This window comes from Furipterus horrens, unplaced genomic scaffold (assembly GCF_987537825.1).
Source record: "Furipterus horrens unplaced genomic scaffold, mFurHor1.1.pri manual_scaffold_1, whole genome shotgun sequence".
Lineage (NCBI taxonomy): Eukaryota > Metazoa > Chordata > Mammalia > Chiroptera > Furipteridae > Furipterus > Furipterus horrens.
Genome location: NW_028327171.1, coordinates 39,472,359 through 39,497,864, shown reverse-complemented (window position 1 = coordinate 39,497,864; position 25,506 = coordinate 39,472,359).

The window sequence follows — 25,506 nt, the reverse complement described above, 5'->3', positions numbered from 1 at the left end:
GCCCTAAGAGAGCAGGAGGTGAGCAGGGTTCTGGAATCCCACCAAGACTGGCTGGACTCCACAGTCAGCCCCATGACTCATGTCCTTTGAGTTACTGAATGAAGTCAAAAGTGTTGCCAAGAAATTTTGCAATTCACAGCCGGTAGATGCAGAAATTACAGAATCACTTTCCTCAACTTAGGATATTTGTGCCCACAAGAACAAGGGCACCTTGGAAAGCACTACAGCCAAATTTTCTTAATACTTCAGAAAGGACCCCAAAACACCAATGTCATTTTAGCATTATCTATGCATGTGAGTGCAAAAAAATGCATAAAAAGAAAAACCCCATCCCAGGCAGAGGGTCCAAATTCACAGGCATCAACAAATCTCTTACATCTTTTTAATGTGCATAGCCAATTGATGTATATAAGACTGAATAGAACTGACAGATAATTATATTATTAATCAACTGTTTAACTTAGATGTAATTTTTAAATCTTTCAAAAGACATTTCCCTCTCCTTATCAATACAACTAAGTGCTTTATCACGCTGTGATGCACTTTGGGCAATTTTCTTATATCGAGCTTTCAAGTTATCGTTTTTTTTCTTTATCCTTAATCAGCTGATTAAACCAGGCACTGCGTTTCAATTCTGTTGTCTCTATTTTGCAATTCTAGAAAAATTTTTGTTTTTTAATGTTTTTAGTATTCCATTTAAACTTATTTTGGTGTTTTGGCTATATTGTTTTCAATAATATTTTTTTTCATGGTTGCCTAGGGAATAACAAAATCCATATCTCATTTTTACATTCTATTTAGACTTAATATTTTGTCATTACAAGTAAAATATAGAAATCTTACAATCATATATGTCCTATTGAGTTCTCCCTTTTATGTTACAGCTGTCATAATGCTTTACATTTGTATACATTGAAAACCCTGGTAGTTATACTTTTTGCTTTAAATTGTCATAATTTAAAGAAATAAAAGAAGAAATGTAGTATTTGATATTTACCATTTTTACTGTTCTCTCATTCCTCAGGTTTCAAGTTTTCCTTTAGCATCATTTCCCTTCAACCTAATTAACTTCCTTTAGTATTTCTCTTAAAGCAGGTCTGCTGGTAACAAATTCTTAGTTTTGCCTTCCTTCCTGATATGACATTTTCATATGCAAAATTCTTGACAGTGTTATTTTTTCCTCAGGACCTTAAAGAGATTGTTCCTCTGTCTTCTGACCTCTGTGATCTCAGAAGAAAAACCTTCAGTAATTCAAATTGTTATTTCCCTAAATATAATGTGTTGTCTCAAGATTTTTTTCTTTATTTTTGGTTTTCAGCAATTTCATTATGATGTGTTGAGGCTGAGTCTTCTTTGAGTTTATCCTGTTTGGGTTTTACTAAGCTTCTTAAATCTGTAAATTTGTATCTCTCACCAAATTTGGGAAGTTTTCAGTCATTATTTCTTTAAACATTTTTTCTGTACCAATTTCTTTTCCCTTTCCTTCTGAAACTCGAAGGACAAATATGTTAGCTACGTTAGTTGCTATTGTCTCCCATGTCTGCAAGGCTCTACTCTAATCATTAAAAAATGTTTTTCTTTGGTGTGCATACTGAGCAATTATTATTGATCTCTTGGTTCACTAACTTTGTTTGGTCACCTGCATTCTGGTACTGAAAATTTATTATTACTGATAGTATATTTTTCAGATCAAAAATTTCTATTTTTTTTAATTTTCGTATTATCTATATAGAACTATCTTTCCGTTCATTTCAAGTGTTTTTTAATCTTGACATAAAACATAGTAATAATGCCAATTTAGTCTTTAATCACTAAACTCTGGGCCATTTTGGGATTATGTGTTTATTGTTATCTTTTTCTTTGAGAATTTATCACATTTTTCTAGTGGGTGTTTTCATTTCTTTGTTTGTTGTTGGCATGTTGTGTTATTTTAAATTGTACATTGGATATTTTGAGTATTATAAGATTTTAGGTCCTACTAAAGTCTTCTGAAGAACTTTCACTTGTTTGTTTTAGCAGGCTGCTGGCTCGGTCTAGAAAGCAACTTGTGTGTCCCCTTCCCTGGGCAATGGCTCCACTATCAGCTCAATTTCCCAAGCCGTTGCTGTACTGCTTTGGGTCTGTCCCATTCTGGCACAGGTTGAGCGTGAGACTGAGCTTGTTTTGGTTCAAACACATAATTAGGATCCCCTTTCTTCAGCTCTCTCCTTTCTGACATTTCCCACACACTCCTTGGTGCCCCTCCTTAACTGCAGCTTCATCCTAGAGTTTCAACTGTAGCTATAGCTTTGCAACTGGGGACCAACCTGAAGGCAAGATGGCGAATTTTAAAAAGGTGGGGAGGGACTGGAAATTTACTACTGTAGCAGTCACTTCATCAAATTTTTGACTCCCTTCCCCAGTCTGTCTACTTTGCTAAATTTTCAGGGATGTTGGGTACTTACTTTTTGTATTTTTTCCAGAGTGTTAGCTGTAACCAAGAGAAAGAGGCTATTCCATGTTGTCCAGATGCAGCATTCAACTATTCAGATGTTTTTTTCAAATTTTCCTATACATTTTTCATTTAGTCTTACTCTTTCCTTATAGGTTCCAACTTTTATTATATTTTACTGATTATGCTATTACAGTTGTCCTGATTTTCCCCCCTTTGCCCTCCTCCACCCAGCACCCCACACTCCCTCAGGCAATCCCCCCAACATTGTTTTATTTATTCTTTTTTTACTTCACTAATTATTTGAAACAAAATTATTTTATTGTGTCTATCACAGTGTTCTGTGACCTCGAGTTATTGCTTATGGTGAATTCTTAAATTGCCTGTCTTATAGTTTTGTACTGTGAGATCATCTTCAGTCAAAGTCTTTTGGAATCCTTTGCAATCTGAGCTATGGAAGTGGACTTTCAGAGTGGCTTCGCGTTTGCTTCTCCAGAGGTTTCTGGTAATCCTCTTGGCACAGATCAATTTATATGAAGTTTCTCAATGTCATGATGTCTAGACCACACAGATGGTACAATTTGGACAGTAATGGGTATGTAGTTGGATGTTAATTTGTCAAGGAGGTTTCTTTTATTTTTTAAATTTTTGTTTTTGTTTTTTCCAGCAAGAGCTGGAGAGAAAAAACCCTTTCTTGCCAATAAGCAGTTTGTCTAATTTATTTTTCACAAGGGGTGCAACAATTAACAGAGCAGGGAAAGGGTAGAGAACGGATATGAAAGCCAACAGTAAGTGATCAACATCTCTTCTAACCCAAAGCAGCTAAGGCCCTTATGCTTTTAAGCAGGTCTGGGGAACTCAGCTTTTCTTACTATCGTTCTGCATTTGCCACAACCAACCTGTCACTTGGGGTTGCTCTCCCTCATACCAGCCATAGGGTAAATTTCCTCTTCCATCAACTGGAAGAAATAAATATATCCTTTGCTATTTCACAGCATCGTTGTAAATTATACTGCTGAGATCTCAATGATCACAGTTTCCCAAATCAACATGAAAAGACAGACACACTTGAACTAAAGGGAAATTAATGTTTTTGTAAATTTGTCTTTGCTATCCTAGTGATCGGTTTCGCCCTGAAGTACAGTCTAGAGGGGAAAATATGGAAATTCAAGTTATGATGCACATTTATCTCTGCTTTCCCTGATATGTACAGATGCCATTGGCCTTCGATCCCTGGCCAAACCATAATAGTTGTTCTGCGATTTCTTGGGATACTCTAAAGCAGTGATTTTCAACTGGTGTGCCACAAGAATTTTTAAAACATTCAGCACCTGACTCTTTAGTCAGGGGCACTGACCTCTTTTCCCTTAGAGAGCCAACACAACAATAGCCACTGGTGTGAATGAATCAAAATTAAACCTATTTGTGTTTGTCAGGTGGGCAGAAATATATTGTTTAGTGTACTGCATAATTTTAGTAATTAGTTTATGTGTGTTATGAGATGAAAAAGAGTGAAAATCACTGCTCTAAATATCGAGGATTATTGTTAGGAGACAATTTTTCCATTTATCTCTCAATATTTCTGCACATCTTGTGAACAGAGACACTGACTGCCCTTTGTTCTGAACTATCTTTTTAAGGATATTCTTATAGCAAACCGCCTTGAAATAGAGACATTGTGCCTGCCTCCAGAGCAAAGAGCAGGTTTGCTTATAGTGTGGGGACAGTGTTTCCCTTTCTCTCTCTCTGTCAAGCAAAGGTGGAGCATGTGCACTACACAGTATACAAAATTCAGGTTCCCTATTTTCAGGGTTCTCCTATAACAAATCCACTGTGTTTGCAGGGGTCATCTGCCCTCTTCAAGACACCCTGTGGGAACTGGGGCTTGGGGACTGGTGCAGATTCTCTGGCTGTTGCTATTGCCATGAGTAACATACTGCTCTTTGCCTCTGACTCAGGAGTCTCAACTCTTCTACCAGCATCCTTGAAACTGTGGCAGCCTAATCTGTCAGCTTGCAAGGAGAGTAAAATCGTAGACCTTCAGAGTTCTTGGCAGTTGTATAATGCCTTTCTATGCCTGTCCAAGCCTCCTATATCATCCCTTTCTCCTCCAAGGGTGGGATGGTTGCCACATATTTGCACAGCATCTGGGCACATGCCCATTTACCAGGTCCCCTCAAGGTTCCACCCCAGAACTGTATTTCTTAAAACACTTAACATGGATGCCAAAAGTGGTCACTGGTTTCTTTGTTTCATCCACACAGTTATACATATTTCTCTTTGGTATGTATATACCCTATCACGTATCTGAGCAGCTGCAAGCAGAAACAAACACACATCAGAGCATTCTACCCTATGGCCACAATCAGCCTCTATGCGAAGCCTTTACAAATGCATTAAAAAACCCACTTGAGAATAAAGAATGTAAAAACCCTGTGTAAGGCCATCTATAAAGTTTTTTTATTATGAGCTCCTAAAATACAAGAGCGACGGTTAGCCACCCCCATCCTACCCATTAGAATTTCCTTATACCTGAACAGAACTTCAGTTAAAAGTAAATCAGTGGGCACTCAGCCTAAAATATTTACCTGAGGCCAGTAAATAAAAGTTTGTTTCTTTTACCAAAGGCCGAACGGGACCCGAACGGGACAAGGGATCATGTTTAATCTTTCAATATAAACATTGTGCCTCCGTGTTTTGGTTGTATTTTACTGACGATCTGGTTACTAAGTTGTTAGATACCAGAACTAACTCTTGATTGAGTCCCTTGGTGTAGCAATGCATATTAAATTAATGAACAGGAAACGAGCTCCATAAATTCCCAGGCTATCTTACATTTCTTTTGTATTATTTACATGGTATCAAACTCTGTTCCCGTTACTATGGATGCATAACAAATTACCCCAAGTTCAGCAATGAATCCTGCTCACTGATTCCGCGATCAGGAATTTGGATGGGGCACAGCGGGGACAGCTGGTCTCTGCTCTATGATGTCCAGAGCCTCAGATGGAAGACTCAAAGTCTGAGAGCTGGAATTATCTGAAAGCTTCTTCACTCATGTCTGGTGTTTGGTGCTGGCTGCCAGCTGGAGCCCTGGTTGCTCTCCACACTGACCTCTCCATATGAGTCACTTGTGCCTCCTCACAGCATGGTAGCTGGGTTCCAAGGGCAAGTGTCCTGACAGAGGGAACAGATGCCAGCTGTACCCTTTTTATGACCTAGCCTTGGAAGGCACATAGCACCACTTTCGCCGCATCTATTGATCAGAGAAGTCCAGTCTTTCCAGATTCAAACAGAGAAAATATAGACCTCAGCTTTTTGGGGGAGGCTGTCAGTCCCAATTAAATGCATTTGGAGCTGGGATGTGTATACTAGTGTGGTCACCTTTTGAAATACAACCTGTCACAGTATGTATTTGTGGGGAATGGTCACAATAATCCTACAAAACAGATGCTTTCACATTCCTCATCTAATAGACAGAAGATGAAATTCAGGCAAGTGAAGCAACTTGGTCAAGACACCACAGCCACTGGTGAGCCAAGGCCCACCTTCAACAGACACAGGACCTGAACACTTGATTGTAAGAACAACCATTAGTAAACTTGCTCATAGGTGACACACAAAGCATTCCTCCTTCCATAACCAGGGATGAGTTCAGTCTCTACCTGGAACTACTATTTTCAGGACTCTGTCGACCCATTTAGGTGATCTGGCCATCATCTCTGAATGCTCAGAGGCCAACACTTGGCATGTGACCTAAAGACCTGCCCTTTTTAAGTTTCCTCTTTTTACAACTGCTTCTGGGACTCTATTGGCAGTAGGAGCAGAGAGCTCATCCAGTAGAGCTTTGGAAGCAGATAAACACATGTTTAAATCCCAGCTCTAACACTTCTTTTGATGCAGTAAACACATCACTTAAGTTTACTAAGCCACAATTGTTTACTGAAATGGGGACAATAAGACGCTTCAAGAACCTGGTTCAGAAAGGCATAGTAATAAAAATTTTAAAAGTACCAGTTATACCTGTCCCCGCATTCTCATGTAGTTCCCTAAAAATTTTCATCTCATTTCAACTAGAAGTTTTTAGGTTGTCTCATGAGCACTTACACATGAATCACCATGTGATACGCACCTTAGTCTTCCTCTTCTAACGTAGACTCATCCCTGGTGATGGTCCCAAGAAGTCACCTGTTGTAATAACTACATATGGTGCCAGGTGGGTACTGGAAATATCAGGGGGAATACTTTGTAAAGTATATGGTTATCTAACAACTATGCTGTACGCCTGAAACAAATACAAAATAATATTGAATGTAAATACATATACACACACACATTTTTTATTAACTGGGGAAAAAAAAAAAATCACCTGGGACAGTGCCTCATCACTAACTCAGTCACAGGTATTCCAACAGGAAAATGCTCTTTTCTAATGGCACTATGGCAGCAATCCCTCAGGATGTCTGAGAGGTACAATATTGAGTTTATCACTGGGAGGAATGCCCCCTCCACCATTCCACTTGAATTACACAGAAAAACAGTTGGTTTTTTTCCTGCTTTTGCTAGCAAGTTCTCTCTGCAGAGGGCTTCCACATGGGTCTTTGGGGCTAGTATAGAACAAACACCATTCTGCCCTCTACCACTCTCCCTCCTCCTCACCCAAACTTTCCTTTCTCTTTCTCCAGCCAAAAGCTAAAACACATGCAAAACTTACGCAAGTCCCTTCTTCCCAGACCTGCCCACAGTTTTACAGCCTCTCCTAATTGGCTGATAGTCACATTACCCTTTACACACACCCTTCTGTGTGTTCCCCTTTCTCTCTGATTTTACATCTAGTCAGCCTTTCTCATCTCTCCTTCCCCTTCGTCCTTTGCTTTGTAAGTCATGGTACACACAGGTGGGAATTAACTTCATTTAGTTGCTTTCTGTAAGGAGAGCTGTGGGCCTGGTTTGACCGCTCTGGGTCCCCAAATTTTATTTAGATTCTCCCAGGGAAGCAAACATATGTTAACATTTTAAGTAGGGGTCTCTAACTGTAGGCTTTATTAAAACTTTGTTTTAAAGGACACATTGAGAATGACTCTAGCTCCATTGTGGAAAAAGAACTGTATATAATTTACATGCCAATAATTTAAGCTGGATGTTATTTGCAGTTTACTTTATATTTAATTCAATATAGTGCTGATAATTTACAATCCCTCATCACTAAGAAATGTTTTAAATCTCTTGGCCAGATGTGGCCGCGGGAATATCTCTGCCCTGGTCCTATTTCCATGTCTTCCCTCTAACTTTCAGATCCAGCCCTTCCTCTCCACTGCCCCACGCTGAGCCCCCTCTGCGGTGTCACACCGTCTGCACTGAAGTGACCCTTTTCCTGGGTCAAGATTTTTAATGACAATTATTTAATGCTATCTCTATCAGCAATTACTCAAAGCTCACTTTTAATTTAAATTTTCCATCAATTCCATTTGTCAGAGGCTGCTTTCTCCAAACAAAAATTGGCAAACTGCCACCTCTGGCTGCTCACTGCCATAAATAGCATCTCAGTCTCTACATCCTGTGCCATTGCAAAAAAATAAAAAAGTGTTGTACGGCCCCAGGCGTTTTTGGTGGGAAGAAAACTACTTCCACTTTGACTACTACAAGAAAAGCTTCCCTTGTTGCCCAGACCTCCGATACTTCCTGTGTTTCCATGGCAAACATCCCTCCTGGATGCAGCTGCTTCAAGGGTTGAGAGAGAACTATTTAACCATGTTGTTCCCACTACGGACATTTTATACTTTCTATTTTGCCTGCATGCTACATTTCACTTTCTGTCCCTGTTCTCTTTTTAAGCACCCCCCTCCCCACCTGCCTCCAAATACACACATTCCTTTCAGCTCTCTCAGTATAGGGGTTATTCACTCTACCCTGGAAAACCTTATCCTTTTGGCAGGAATATACTGGATTTATAGAAGTGCCACTAGAAAAGCATTTAAAAAAATAATTTCTCCATTTCTAGCCCATTTGGTCCCAGTAGAATCAGGGAGTCCAGGAATCCCCAAGCCAGGGCTCTTGGTCACTCCAGAAAGTTAACTGCAGCTGTAAAAACAAGTGCATGTAATGAGGATAGTAGTTTTGGCATTTTGAAAAGATATATTATCCTTTCCCCCTTAAATTATGTTCCTTCACAGCTTCAGCATCCCAGCTTAGTCCACAAGGCTTATTGCTGCAAAGAATAAGAGGCCATTGACCATCTTCGAGTCATAAATCTGATTTTTACAAATCTACATCAAGACAATAGTCATGAAAGTCAAGCTTTGGGTAAAGCAAAAAGAATACTCCAAGTGGCCCTGGTCTCGCCTGACATAGTAAGAGCCAGGCCCAGCCACAGAGGAGTCTTACCTCATGCCTCTGGGGGGAGAGCTCAGGACAGAACTTAGGAGAGGGAGGCCACAAGCGCAGCTGAGCACCATGCCCTCCCACTACCCCACCTTCCCCTCAAGCTGGGATGTGGTCCTAGAATGCAGTTTACACAGGCTGGTAGGAGAGCCAACGGAGAGGGGCTTCGTCCTCCTTGTTGCATTTGGGACTCAGAGCACGTTGCCACAGAACAGCTGCATCAGAGGAAGACAGGCCGCACAACGCAACTGTGCAGGAGGGGGCAGTGTGCTCATTTCAACCCCCCACAGGCTCTCTCAGACCTTGTATGGTATCAGAAGTACCCAGAAATTTCCACGTGCCCTGAGAATGGAAGCAGGCTTGATCTGATGGTACTGGGGGAAGAGCTCACCAGAGGGTCCCCATAGGGCACCACAGGGGAGCTTGCTGGGCTCAATGGTCAGGTGGGAGGAACCGTGTCCTCAGGAATGGAAGCGACACCAAAGCAGCAAGGGGGCAGTCAAGTCCAACTGAGCCAAGAGATTATAGAGCATGTGTCTACCAGCTGCCAGCTTCAGCTGTTGAGCAGAAGGACAAGCATCGCCGGCCATAAACGGACATCACTGCAGGGTACAGAGGGCTGGGGCAGCAGAGATGTGGGGCCCAGATGCCCCCTCCCCATAACCGCTTGCTCAGTAGGCCTTCTCCTTGCCAGGTACTGAGAGAGCATCTCAGAAAAGGAAGAGAAGGAAATCTGAGATTGTGAATGATTACCCAAAAGGTGCTGTTACCCATGTTGCCAAATTGAGTTAAATTTTGTTTTTTCTCTCCTTGTGGTAGGCAGTTTCTAAGATGGCTCCCAATAATCCCCACTTCCCTTTGTTCATGCCCTTGTATAATCCACAGTCCACTGAGTACAATTTGGACCTAGTGACTTGCTTCTAACAAATAGAAAACAGCAATTGTGTGTCACAAGCGTATGTTCATGCTGACTGTGTCAAATGTCAGGAGAATAACTTTGTGATGTAGTCTTTCCTATAAGTCAGCCGGGCAACTCCTCACCTAGCTGTCTGCTGAGCAGCCCAGCACCAAGGAATAGACAAGGGTCACATGCAGTAACTGTGCTATTTACTCAGCTTTTACTGAACGCAGGTTCATGCAAAGTAGAATATCAACATATATGAATATCCTACTCACAGTTTAACAATCTAAGAGAACTATAACACACACACACACACACACACAGCAATCCATGGAGGATAATGAACCTGAGACCCTGAGTCTCAGTCTACAGGTCCGGGAGACAGCCCAGTAGTCAGAGGAGTTGTCCGTCTTACAATGAAGGACCTCCAGAGCCAGGTGGGCAGTAGGGCACGTGAAGTCCTCAGTCCAGCAGAGCAGAGCCTCTGGTGGCCGATGCCAAGGGAGATCAGCATGGCATGGAGCAGCACTCTGGTGTGTGGAGCTCAGCTGTCTCAGCAGTGGTCTGGAACCTACCTCAGTTATGCCTTGAAAGTGGTGTACTCCACCCCTCTGGGTCTTTTTGATAAGTGTCTTGGCACCCCTGATGCCAAATGTGGAATTTTCCCAGGAGCCTATAGGTGGTACATGGCTGTTCTGCTTGACACCCCTGCTGGCAAATATGAAAGTTCCCCAAGAGCCTATCTATGGATGGTCCTGCTTTGCAGACATGGCTGTTCTGACCACGTGCATAGATATCTTGGGCGTGTCTCCTTGCCAGATGTGTCTAGAGTGACTTAGGTAGTTTCCCTCTTGAACCAAAGTGTCATGGCTGACTGACAGCCATTTTGATTGATATGAGTGACTCTGCTTTGTTTTATATGCTTTATGCCATCTTGATCGGACAAATGCCATTTCATTAGTCCTGCTCTCCACAAGGTGTTGGGATGTGACTTCAGAGATTAGGTTCAAAAGAGACTCTGGCGTCTGATTTGCTCACCTCTCTTCCTCTCTCCTTGCTTGCTGTGATGAAACAAGCTACCATATTGTAAGCTGCCGAATGGGGAGGTCCGTGTAGAAAGGAACAGAGGGAGGCTTCTGACCAACAGCCAGAGAAGAACTTAGGCTTTCAGTCCAATAATTCACAAGGATTAAATCTTGCCTAATGATATACATGAGCTTGGAAGATTGTCCCTCAGTCTAGACTTCAAATAAAACCCAGTTGAAGTAACCAGTGCATCCCAGTTCTCCCAGGACCTTCCAGTGTTAGCACTGAAAGCCTGCATCCCAGAAAGCACTGTCTTGTGCAGTCCTGGACAGTCCGTCACCCTAGATCTAGTCCTACATGGTATCTTCAGTGCAGCCTTCTGAGAGACCCTGAGCCAGAGGACCACACCCAGATTCCTGACCTAGAAATTGTAAGATAGTAAGTGTCTGTTGTGAGATAATAAATGTTAATTGTTTTAAACTGCTAAACTTTAGGGTAATTTTTTATGCAGTAATTGCTAATTAATACATTTCTCAATCCTCAACAGAATAAAAGTTCAAGAGAAAGATTTGATGAGCAACGGAAAAATAAAGTACCTGCATTTTCTGTGTGCTTCTGCCCGCAGTGAGTTAAATTAGCAACCTCACTATATATATACAATACTTCTCGACAGTTGATTTAAGGAGCACAGCTTTCAGAAAGAATAAAGAATTAGGTATGCCCCTTATCTTCAAGGAGTTTAAAAGTATATCAACCAATCCAAACATAATCACCTAACAAAAATCAAAACAGGCAATCTCAAGCTTAATCGCCCTTCCAGAGGATATACATGTAGATTAAATAAACTGTCCAAGTCATGCAGTGAATCTGTTTTATAGGTAGGACCAGAACCAAGGTTTCTCCCTGTCTCAGACAGCAGGTATATCATAAGCCAATAAAGAATATGAAAGTGGAAACTCTTTAAATTTGCTCCTGCCCCAAGAAAGTTGGCTCATTTAGCCAATCTACTACACAGAGATCAGCTCCATACCATGCAGACTGGCACTTAAAAAATGCTAGCTCATGGTTATGAGGTGTACAATATAGTCGGTTAAAATCCTGAATATATTCGGTGATAAGTCAGTGATTAGTTTCAGGCGTAGAAAAACATGCTGTGAAGGCCAATATGAATACTCCTGTCTCCATTCAGATAAACACAACAATGTCCACAACCATGAGCATGCGTAGTGTTTTATGGCTCAGGAAGACCTCTACATACTCAACTCTGAGAGGCATTTAGAGCTGAAAGGATTCTTATCATTCTCATTTGATAAATGAAAAAAGTCTAAGTTATAAAGGTTTAAATAATTTTTCCAGAGGCACAGAACTGGGATTCCAACCCAGACATCTTCAATGGCAACTGCTGTTCTGTTTCCTCCTCGTCGGTGAAGATAAAATGGAGATATTTGTGAAATATCGTTTCCTACTCTCTCCGGGAAATGATCTCAGAAGCACTGTGGGAGACAGAGAGGATCTGTAAGGTATATTTATGGGAACAGCAGAACTGTTATGCATCACTCTGGGGACTTTTCTTCCCCTAAGTCCTGGAGTCCCTGACACATGGCTCCAGGAATGACTGTGTAAGTCCAGATGTAGAATAAGGTTTTTTAGTTGAAGTATCATATGAATAGAAGATCTAGAATTTTGGAAAAGAAATTATGTTCAACATTTGAAAAATACAGGGCAAAACTACATTTTAGCAAGTGTCCTGAAGAGAAATGTTCAGTTCAACTCAGCATCAGTGACTAAATCTGCTTCCAGTAAGCCACGCAGTGGAATTCCTGACCTGTGCTGTCTGGCATGGCAGCCAGAAGCCACTCAGGGCTATCTAACTTGATTAAAACTAAATAAACTAAAATCCAGTTCCTAGTCACACTCGCCATATTTCAGGGCACTCAACAGCCACATGAGGCTAGTGGCTAATTATACAACATTCCATTATCACAAAAAGTTCTACTGAATGATGCTATTAAGCTCCTGAGAAGAAATGACCAAGTGCCTCCTTGAGTGGCTCAAATTCTGATGAAGAAAACACTCTGCTTCACAAGTACTCTAAAAATACAGGAGTGTAACTCTGGCCAGGCTCTCTGACAGTCTCTTATGAGAGGTAAGAAGTAATTCCACATAACTCCTGGAACCACCCAAATAGGTTCAAGCTAACTGTACATTTTTTTTAATCCCTTAAAGATGTTACGGTATGTATTAAATGTCATGCCTTCCATTTTCCTCATCTTACCAATATTCCATAGGGAACGCACACAGCAGTTCACATAAAACACTAAACAGATTCTACCGCAGAGTGTAATTTCTGTGCAGGGCTGTCCTAGAAAACACAACAGTCACCACAGCAGCCACAGTAACCCCTGAGAAAGCTCTGCTAGATTCACGGAGCTCTTCATGGACCCAGTTGTTGGTGGGGCGTGCCTGAGAATAGGAGGATGGAAGGTAGAGGAGCAAGTGCTAACATGACCCAAGGAGCCAGTGACCTGAATAGCAATGAGCTCTCAAGCAATGAGCTCTCAAGACCCACCCTTTCTAATTCAGTGCCCTGGCCTTGAGCAGGTTTGACCTCAGCTAAATGTCAGGAGAGCAACGAGGCACGCAGCTCAGAGAGTTTTCTGACTACTCTCACTGCCCCATCTCGACTGTGCATGAAAAACAAGCTTCTCCTCACCTCTGGAGCATCTCTGGTGAACGGGACAGAAATGGTCCCAATATTCAGTAAGGATCAAAGTAAGGAGGGAAACTAGGAAATCATCTGAATCTTATAGATACCATGGATCTTACAGAGAAGTTAAGGCACAGAGAGGAGAAATGAGAGACGCAGGTCACCAGAGCAACACTACCAGTTTCTGTATCTTTGAAAAAGAGATATTTATTTCACACGGAGATATCATGGCGGTTATCTCACCAGCACGATGAGTCACCAATGTTGTGCTCCTGGGCTATCTTGGCTCTCAGCTCCCCATCGCCCATAAGTGAGGGGTCCAGCATTTAACTTTTCCTATGGGCAGGCTATACCCTCTATACTACATGTGCCTTAATCAACGAACTCTGTATCAGTGAACAATTCGTTGATTCTTGGTCATTCTTTATGAGAAACATCCCTAAAGCCGAAAATAAGTATAGATCTAACAAGACCAATTTAATTTGGTAAATAAGGATCAAAGCCTGTTGCTCAAAATATTATAACTCTAATAAAATCAATACTATCATAAAATGCACGCAGGTCATCTTGCCATTACAATTTTATTCTTCAGGGTCTTAAAATGTTTTTAAATTTTAGTCAGACAAACTGAAGATGTGAATAGCCAACGCATAATGAGCTATTAATGCCTTAATACAAGTCAGAGTACAGCCACCCACATTAAGAATGAGACACCAGATAAAACCTACAGATTTAGATCCCTGGATGTAGAGAAAGAGTCCCACAAGGGGAAATGTAGGGTCAAAGACAAAACTTAATCTACATTGAAACTGGGTATAGGGCAGGCCTCATATCCAATGATGAAAAAATGAAGCATTTTCAATAGGTCGTTGGCTCTAAATTGCAGTTTTAAAAAATCAGTCGCTGAACTAGGTTACAGACCTCTGGGTACAGCACAGTAAAATATTTAATCAGGGAACAGAAAACTTTCTGGAACAAATAAACCAAATGAATGCCTAGAAGTGGAAATGTTAACTAGCAATGTAAGTTCAGAGTACAGCTGTGTCCCATGGGTTGGGCTTCTGGCCCAATGAACCAAGTCTGTGGAGGATACAGAAGAATTATACTATTTTTACTAAACTAAAACTGTGGACTTCTGCCATGTTAACTCAGAGTTTCTGGATGAGATACAAGAAATAAAAAAATAAAAATGGGATGGTTTTAAAACAAATATTTCCGAGGTTATTGAGTTGAAGGGATAGGTTGTATTTTATTTGTTTGTTTTCTTTTGGCAGAGGAATAAATAGATATCTTTCAGGAGAAAAGCCTCGGATTGATTTCAATGACCTTATAGTCTGAGTATGATGGCACCACAAATACGCTGAGTTTATTAGTTAATATCTAACGAATTACATTTTGTGTGTTTTAGGACCATTTGTAAGCTCTTGTGGCACATTCAGGCCACAAGACGTCGCTGAACAAACCACAACTTCAGTGCCGGCATTGGCCATTACACATTCGTGGTGGAAGAATGGATCTGAGAGCCATGCAGGACATTACTTGTTGCCAAACTAGTCATCACCATCATCCAGCAATATGATGAAGATCTCAAAGTATCAGTCATTACTTATATAGGCCTTGGGTAAAAGATAAATCCATTTCAACAGGCTCTGATTAAAACTGTTCTTAATAACTACCACATGCTGAAACTTACATTTGTAAAGCATAAAGTGGTTCTAATACATTTTCCTTTCTATGTGCCATAAGACAGGCACAATTATTTTCCCCACTTTATACTTGAGGTTTAGGCAGTTTTTAAAACTTACATATCTGGTGTGGCAGAGCCAGAGCCTCCAGGAAAGACACTGTTGCAAACATTATGCTGCAAGTAAAGTAGATCTCAGTTGAATTGACCAAGGGGAAAAAATATACCAAGTCAAATAGCAAATAGTAGAAAACTTTATGTAATAAAATGCTGAATAGCGAAAAAGACTCTCATGTCCTAGTTGGCAAGGCACAGGGAAGGCGTACAGTAGAAAGTGCAGTGTGAGCTGGCCTTTGGAGTGGCTTTGATGATACATATAGGGCAACAAAGGCCAGGACAGCAGGAGGAAGAGATTAGAAGGTCTGGGAGTCCATGAAAAGGCCAGCCTGAGCAGATGGTACAGGACAGAATTAGTTGTCCACCTTTAATTTTAGTCCCCCAATTTTTAAGCTCATGAGGAACTCAAGAGGCATACAGATCAACTCAAGCAATGAACCATGGCAGACCTGAGAGGGAATTGGGCTGGAATCTCCATTGTCCAATCTACAGTGCTTCCCATGAATTACCATACAGAAAGGTAGTGCTCCATAATCCTAATTCAACAGGTGTTGACTGAGCACCTACTATGGACAGACATGGTACTAAATATTGGGAAAATATGTGAATACGCTGTCTGGGCCCCAGGGAACTCGTGTTAAAACCATGTAAGTGTAAAACTGTTTGTGGAATGAGTGGGCCTGGGGAGGAGTGTAACCATAGATGCATAAAACATTCAAGGGACAAAAGAAAGAGTGTCCCATCTCTCTATCAGCAGAAAAGACTTCTGAACATTTGATATGGGTCTTGCAGGAGTAGCGAACTGTGGTAGCTGAGGAACAAGAGACAAGGAATGATGGGCAGAAGACAGAGGAGCAACTGCCTGTAAACATGGAAAGGTCACACATGCTCTATTAGAAGGAAAGGCAGCCCAGCAGAGCTAGAGCTGAGAGGAGTCAGGGGCATGAGTGCAGGGGGTGGACCCAGCTGGAGCAATGTTAGATGAGTGGGGTGAGGATCAACATAAGAAATTTGGACATAATTGAGGATCCAAGAACAAATTTAGATATCACAATGAGATTAACTGATCTCTGATTTAAAATAAAAACTTGGCAGCAAAGTGAAGAATAAATATGTGTGGGATGAGCTCAAAGGTTTCTTAGCTATCCAAGGATGCAATGATGGGATCCTGAAGTCAGGTAATAATACTGGACCAGATGAAGGACTCATAGGGCACACCAGAGGTAGACCAGCCAGGTTTACTAACTAAAAAATTCTGACAGTTTCTGATTTTAATGACCTAGTATGTGGTGGTGTTACTAAATAAGACAGCAGCATCAAGACCAAAAGCAATCAGAAGTAAGAGCTACTTGAATTAGAAAAATACTGATCATTTTCTGAACACACGCTGGTGGAATCTCAAACAACACTGGGCGATGTTATTTCTATAATGACTGTGTAGTCTGCCCTGGCAGGTGGCTCAGGGGAGTGATGACAGGGACACAGGACCTCCAGGTCACTGGTTCAAAGTCACAGTTCTCAAGTGTCTGAAGCTTGTTCACATATATGACAGCTGTTCAATGACTTATGTGAAAGGAATTAGAAGTCTTAGTTTAGGTTCTAGCAAGACAGGTGTTCCTCTTTATAACTGGCTCCCTTGTTGATACAGATTTGTTTTTTTAAGAAATTAAACCACATCTCTCTAGTTCCTGGGTTGCCTGCTGAGGTAGTTTTGGACTAATCAGTCTTTCTTTTTTCCAAGAACATTCAACCATGGCAGAGCTGATTTGTTGGAAATGTTTTAAAAAATAATTTTTTAATTAAGGATATGAGTTGGTAAAAAAGAGTGAAAAGCAATAATTTAACATAGCTTTTTTCTGCTTTCATCCATCCTTTATTTTTTCACTGTCACTTCCAAAAAGTTGTGTGCCATATCACAGTTCTCTCTGTTCCTTTTATTTCTTTATCAACATTTGGATCCAAATAAAACATTGGGGCCTACCACTGAAAATTTCTCTGCCTTTGGAAGATAGCACAGTGAAACACACATACTTTTCTTAAATAATTTATTTATGTGTTTATTTATTTATTTTTAGAGAGAGGGGAAAGGAGAAAGAGGGGGAGAGAAACATCACTGTGTGGTTGCCTCTCACTTGTGCCGCCAACTGGGGACTTGATGTGCAACCTAGTCATGTGCCCTGACTGGGAATTGAACCAGCAACACTTGGCTTGCAGGCCAATGCTCAATCCACTGAGCCACAGCAGCCAGGTACACATATTTTTAAATGTGTCCTTCCTTGCAAACCCAAGTTCCTAGTGGAAGGGCATGTGTCCTAGGCATTATGTGGGACACACAGGTTATACCCACCCAGCAGGGGACTCTTTGAGCTGTAGGAGGACCTCGGACCTTCATGGCCGCACGGACTGGCCCGTGGCAAACCACTGTAAACGAATAAAGGCTCATAAGAATTGTGCTTGAGTTTGTACATTCCTCGGTGTCAGTTAAAGCCACAGGAACTTTGGCTGTATTTTAAAGTTACACCCATTCTCCATTGCAATGCAGGTCTGTGAAATAATGCCTTAGCGCTGCCAAAAACCACAATGATTATCAACCGTGCAAGTAATCAAGTAAAAGCACTTCTCCACAGCCCACTGATCAGATTGTCTAGAAAGCAAAAAGTAGTAGCAACAATTGATTGCCATTTGCGGAGATGATTTCTACCTGAATTATATTATTATACAGCAACGGTGATGCATAATGGGTACCTGGCTTCTCTAAAGCAAACATTTTAGGTTTAATTTTGAAATATGAGTCATTAGGACAGTTCTTTCTCATCATGATGAAGGGGCCACCTTGGACTCTGCACTATTACAGTCTGAAGAAAGAGAGGGAATATAAACCAGCAAGCTACACATGATAAAAGTAGGAAGCATTACCTTTGGGCCAAAAGAATGGGGAGAAATTCAAATTACAGATAGCTACTTTCTATTGAATAGTTAATACAAGCATGGTTGTTACATATTAAGTGGCTTGAGTATTTTCATTGTTCCAATATAATGTAATATGGTCATTGATTTCTTATTGTTTTAAATCCTTCATTTCTATGAGGAAAATAAGGCTTCCAATTGTAGGAACAAGGCCAAATAGATTAACTGGCCTCCCCATCCCTCATAAATACCCCCTATGCCACTTCTCCAAGAAATGCTAGCATCAGTGTTCAATATGTTCAAACCTATGCTGCTGGAAAATCTTATTTAAACTGAAATTTTACTACTCATCCCTTAATGTCAAAATCAGGAAGATGTCTGGTGAAAAGCATCGGGCCTTACTGGAAATTAAAACAGCATAAACATAATAAACTTGGGCCTCAGTTCTTCTCCCCAGAGTAGTAGGTGTGAATCATCGGTTTGAAACCTTGTTGCATATTAGCATTACTTAGGGGGCTTCTAAAATATACTGATGCCCTGAGTCATTTAATAAAATATCTGGTGAGAATGGGGCCCAGGCATCAGCCTGTTTTTAAGCTCCTCCCCCCCAGGTGACTCCAATGTACAACCCTGTATAAGATCACTGTTGCGTGTTCTGGCATTCCTGTGAAGAGAGGATTTTGTGTGTCTTCACCTAGAAATACTTGCAACTGTTTACACTGAGTAACAGGTGCTTAAACATATGTGTCCTTTGGAGACACCTGGGGAATTTTAGGAACCCTGATACCTGGGTTTCACCCCCAGCGATTCGGATGCTCTGTGAGTGAACAGTCACCTCCAGGTGATTCCAGTGTGTAACTAAGTTTGAGAACCAGGCTCTACAGCTCTGAAATTGAATAGAATCTGAAACTGATGAGTACTGAGTGTGAGGGGGTCCGTGATGAGCTTTTACAAGATAGGACTCAGTGTAACCAATAGATGTTCCACTGAAAGAACAGGAATCCCTTCCCCCGTCGTCAGAACTGTCAGGAGCTGACATCTAGACTGTGCAAAAATAGCACATAAATGAGTGTCTATTTTGAGTAATAAGATAGAGTTGTTTCTATAGAAAGAACTGACTAATAATCATAATGGCTAATTAGATAAGTGATTTCCAAAACCTATTTTGATGATAACTGATGGTAATAAACTTCAAATTTCTTATCCAGTGACATATTTTTTCTTACATCTCTTAATAGTCTGTCAGGATCAGCATTCAAGTCAATAAAAGATGGGGTTTTTAACCTCAACACCTCAAGGAGAATCACTGAGTAAAGAGAAAAGTAGCAAATAACAATGAGCTTGGGTTTGGGAGTCAAACAGACCAGATTCTGAATCTCTTGCTCTGCTGTTAGTCAGCAGCCAGCCCCGAGGACACGGTTGAACCTTCTCACCCTTGTTTTCTCATCAGTAAGATGGAAGTGACACTGTCCAGCCCACGGCAGCTCAACGGGGATTTGAGATGAATAATTTCTCTATTAAAATTAAAATGCTTTGCACATAGCTTTTATGAGAAAAATTATACCAATGATTATTAATATCACCATTGCCTAATTTGTGGTCTGTTCAGGGTTAGCATCATACCAGAGCTCAGTCTCTCCAGAGAAAATGACCGCATATAAAGGTCAAATGACTCCATCTTACTGCCAGCTCATCAGAATAGTGTCTGGCAATAATTGGGTCTAATTGGCCTATTTTTCAGCACATTTGGGATTTTTTGGGCCAGTGGCTAAGGTATTGGTTGGTTATCCCTGGTGCTATTACCGGCACTTCCTGGCCACACTGGTTTCCTCCAGTTTTCCTCAGAGTGGGAACGACTAGACTATTCTTTTCATTCCCCTCTTCTACTTCTGCCTCAGTGAGGCTACCATGTCCAGAGTCACATAAACAATTTTCTGAAGCTTAATGGAAACAAAAGATGCTGCCATCAATCTTATTTACTCAGCTGACAAAACAAGCCCATGGGGTGTGCCCAGAAGCCTCTGTCCACCCCCGTCTTTGCCAGAGTCAGAGTATCGGAGAATCTGGGAAGCGAGACTCATTGCTCTGAGCCCTTACTTTATGAGAGGATGACGTAGCAGCTGCATCAGCAGAAATAGTCTTCTGTGCACTTTCGCACATTCAGGGTACATCTGAGCCGCCGCCCTCTGAGGGCGTATTGTTCCAGATGAGTAAACAGAGGCCCAGACAAGATGGAAGAACTGTAAGGAGAACTAAGGCCCACTGACACCAAGTTCAGTATTCTGTATATGAGGCAAGTTTGCTGCTTTCCAGGTTTTCCTCAGGCTGCCTGTACAGAGCACCAGCACACTGGAAGTGTCATCCATTTATAGCAGAGGTGACACGATATTAATTTTTCCCTGAGAGACTTTCTACCGGATAAAAATTTTATGGGCTCTGGCCGAGCACATGACTGACAGCATTGAGCCATCCAGCCAGGTCCCACCGTATAAAGCAAAACAGAATGGTCTTAGGAGGTTCCTGATCTCCCCAACACTGAAACTTCAAATTATATGGCAAAGGAATTTTGTGAGCCACTTGTGAAAGAGCCAAACCCACTGTTATTGTCTCAAAAAAAACTGCCGCCTTGACCCACAGCCCGGGGAGCTAGTGCAGCATTGCTTGTGCCTGGGTGAGGTGCATGTTGGAACCCCGGTTCTGAAGGGAAGCCCAGGGGAAGGGCTGTTGTTCCTTTTGAGCAACCATTAGCCTTAGGACAGAAATATCAAAAAGAGGCAATTAGCGTCACATTCTAACAAAGGCAGAAAGATAAAACCTCTGGTCAGTGACCTGTTAGCACTTTGGGTTCAGCCTAAAGAAGCAGTATAATGTAGTTTCCCCAAATGCGGTACATGTCCTCTGGTGCTGGAAGTATTTTAAACAGAACAGGGACCAAACCCTTTTTAAATTACATGGTTTTTTTTTTTTTTTTTAATATATGCATTTGAAAAAACACAATCTGCACATTAAACCCATGATTCTGTACCCATTCGTCGGCAGCCGTCCGTCTCGAGAGACGATGGTGTAGCTTCTTAAGAGTCTATCTGCACCGCCGAGAATGGCTGTGCAGTCCGACTCGGGAGTGACATCGTATCTGTCTCCTCCCGTGTTGAATCGACATCTTGCGATGACGCTGAAGCTACAGAGCCTGGGCAGGGTGATATGGAGGGTCTGCTGTTGCCCATGCAGCAGACGCCCCCTCTCTTCGCAGCTGAAGGGTCCAAGGGAAAGACGGAGTCAATACAGCTTGGCTTCAGGTGCGCCGCAGGAGTTGCCGGTGTTGACTACAACGTCAAACCGCCTTAGGGACTCCGGCTCCGGATTTTCTGTCGGGGTTTACTCCCTTAGCCTTTCCCCTGAAGAGGTATGCCGCAAGGCAGCGGAGGTTTTTTGGAGTCAGAGTTTTCCTTCTCTGTGTACCCATTAAATAAGCTAATTTAAAGAAAAATATTAAATAAATGGAGTATGGTTGGTTCATAACTTTGGTAAAAATATTGACGTTGATACTAAAATGACTAAAGTTTGGGAAACATCAGTGTACTGGTTATGAGCACGTTGGGGTTCGGAGTTACAGCAGCTTGAGTTTGAATCCCAGATCTTCTCTCTTGTAATTGGGTAGAGACTTAGGTCAGTTTCCTTATCTATGAAATGAGGATCATGATACCAGCATCAAGGGATAGTAGCAAAGACTTGATTAAGTGAAATACTGTAGATGAAGAAAGAGGCTGGCATAGCTGAATGACTCACTATTATTATAACTGCCTGGACAAATTCAATACATTGAATAAAACCAGTCCTATCAAGCAACTTTGCAGGTGTCAATTAGAAAAGCATCACAATTAGACTCTAGACTAAGGAGGTCAAGGATGGCTCTAGTCAACCTCTAATCCTGTCACAGCTCCAGGACTGCCATGACCTCCCTAGATGGACTTCATCAGCTGGTGGGAGTCAGGGCTCTGCTAGAGCATAACTGTCACACAGAGGTGCTAATGCTCTCCAGGTACTAGTGCTGACATCCTGCAAAGCTGTCTTCTTGAACAGCATGGACACACATTGTATTGTGAGCACACAGCTGACAACCCCGCTCCATCGCAAGGCCAGAGCAGCGACAGCCCGCTTCCTGACCACAATGAGAAACCTGAGATGTCTCAATAACGGCTGCCACAGGCTGTCTTGCCTTGCCTTTCAACTACTGCCATCCCGCAAGGATTTCTTCAAGCACCCTGTGCTGGCAGACAGCTTAGATAAATTGAAGCAGCCGCTGCCTCCCCAAAAGAAAGTTCTGAACAGGCAGTGTCAAGCCCAGGATTGTCACCTGCCTCCAAGGCTCCACAGCAAGGCTGAGGTCTCTGGGAGATGAAATGAAGAAGCACTTGGTCTCACCAGAGAGACTCAGGGCCCATGCTTACTATTGCTCTTGTCATAAACTCACATGCACTCAATGTAGAAAATTTAGAAAATACAAAAACAATAATATATTTTCCAAATGCCACAACTCAACAAGAACTATTAACATTTTGACATTTCCTTCCAGATTTTTTGTAGAGTTGTTTCTTCATATTTCCCCAGCATCCCATCCAAAAACATGTTGAAAAGCAGAAAGTAGGTAACACTCAGATTAAAAGAGTGTACGTACTGGGTAGAAATCAATTCAGGAATGTGTCCACTGTAAGGGAGGGGCTGAGTATTTGGGCTCACACATCCCCAGCACTAGCTTGGTTGTCAGTTTTTCCTCCTCTTCCAGGAAAGAAAACTGAAGAATACAAAAAATTTTATATTAGTCCTATCTCTAACACTTAGCATGGACCTAAGCACAAAGTAAAGAATAAGTGAAATACAAATATGAAGAGTGATATCCATTTCTTCTTACCCATCATATATGTTTTTGTTACTATAAAATGGAGTACTATTTCTGTTATGAGATTTTATATATTATAAGCAATATTTATAAGTTTAAATCATTTTTAAGATTTACTGCAATAAAATAAGGGGAAACTTCCAGACTTTTCTATTGAATTTTTTTATAGTTGTTCTTGTGCTATCTCTATATTATTATATCAGAATTTTTCCATATCAATAAGTTTTTATAATGTTTTTCATAATGGCTATATTATGGCATGATATGGATATAATATAATGCATTGGATTGGCCAGAAAGTCCACTATGTTTCTGCCATAAAATAAAGACATTTTTCATTTTCACCAATAACTTTACTGATTTGGATATTTTGAGTATGACGGCTATCTCCCATTATTGGCCTCTAGTGGGTAGAGGCCAGGGGTGCTGCTAAACATCTTCCAATGCATAAGACAGCCCCACAGCAAAGAACCCTTTGGCCAAATGTCAATGGTACAAAAAAACTTCACAAACCACTTTTGACACATTCGATCAGTCACAGCAACTTCTCCATACACTCACTGCACAGGTCTATTTTTTCTTTTTGCGTTTCGGTTGCGTTCTTACCTTTCTTGAAATAATAAAGCATAATATGCCAAAAATGTTGCATATGTTCTTCTATCTTCAATATTAAAATGGCTGCACAAAAATTCACCAATTTTGATAAGTTTTTTAAAATGCACGCTGATATGACAGCTGTCACAGTACAATCTAACAAAATTGTTTCGAATGAAGACAAGGTGAGCACTACCAGAGCCATCATACAGAAAAAAACCAAATGAACTTTTTGGCCAACCCAATACTTAACCCTCTATTATTGAATATTTGTGTTTTCGTTTTTATTATAAATAATTCTGCATTAAATTTCTTTAGGCATGCATCTTTGTCCACATTTCAAATTATGTTCTTAGGGGTTTTTTTCCTAGATGCAAAATTACTGGGTTAACTGGTGTAAATGTTTTGACATTCTTGATATATACCATGAGATTACTTCCCAGAGAGATTATACCACTTTAAAGTCCTACCATAGGCATTGGAGATTGCCATTTCAAATTCCTACCAGTAGATTTATCCTTTTTAATTTTTTGCTACCTTAACAAGCAACAATAAAAAAAAAGTCTTCTTGTTTTCCTCCATTTCTCTACTGCTCTCAACTTTTTACATGCCTTTCACCACTTGTTTTGCCTCTTTTGTGAACATTCTGATCATATTCTTTGCCCTTTTATCTTTGGATTTTTTTTTTTTTTGCTAAGATCTATAATTAAAATATTCTCACTTCACTTGCACTCAGGTTCATTATAACTAATTTTCTCCCACCGAAAGAACAGTACATTACCTTTTGTGTTGAGGTTTTTAAAAAGGCTCATCTGTCATTTTACTCCTGTGTAATTAGAATAGAAAAACTTCTTTATGGAATGCGACCTGACACTTTAACTTGTTTAGAAGAATATATAATGGGTTGTGCTTCTTTTAAATTGCCTTGTGTTTATTATGGTTTTGGAATGTTTTACTTCATGAATTTTAATTTGGTAGACTACATATAGTTTTGGTTTAAAATACAACATTATGGGTTTTTGGAGACATTAAAATAAAAACAGAAAAGATGGTCAGCTGATTAACTTTCAAAGATTTTATCTCTGCATTAATTTCAGACATAAACTATGCTTGAGGTGACCAAGAACATAACACTTTAAATTTAACTGAGGCTTAAAAAAACACAAAAACAAAAGCCACAATGTTCATAAAAGAAACATCTACAGACAGGTGGCCCAGATCAGATTTCTCCTTCCTCAGGAAGCCTTCTCAGAATTTCCCAGGCAGAATTTCTCTCTCCCTCCCAAATATACCCACAACATACTGTTTGCGCCCCAATAATATTAGCCATTAAGATCTACCTTCAGTTCCTGATATGTGTGTACACACCTCTCACCATCATGGCGATTACTTTCTGGAGAGCAGGAACATTTTTTTCATCTGTGTATCTGTTGGTGACCAGTGTTTGGGGTACACAATAGACAATAGACCTCTCCCTTCCCCAGAGGGGATATCCCCAGTGGACACTTATAACCACAGGTAATACCGAACCCTCATGTGTTTTTTCCTAAACATACACACCTAGGATAAAATTTAACTTATAAATAAGGCACATTAAATTTTAAATTTAATTTACAAATTCGTTGTTAAGAGATTAACAAAAATTAATAATAAACAGAACTATAACAATATACTATAATAAAATTTATGTGAATGTGGCCCCTCTCTCAAATATCTTGTTGTACTGTACTGATCTCACCCTTCGTGTGATAATGTGAGATGGAAAAACATGGCAAACCTATTCTTAAATCTGTATAACCCTCCCTTCCTTGCAGTAAATGGCATGGCGTCACTCACTTCAGGGGATCCCTTGCTGAAATCT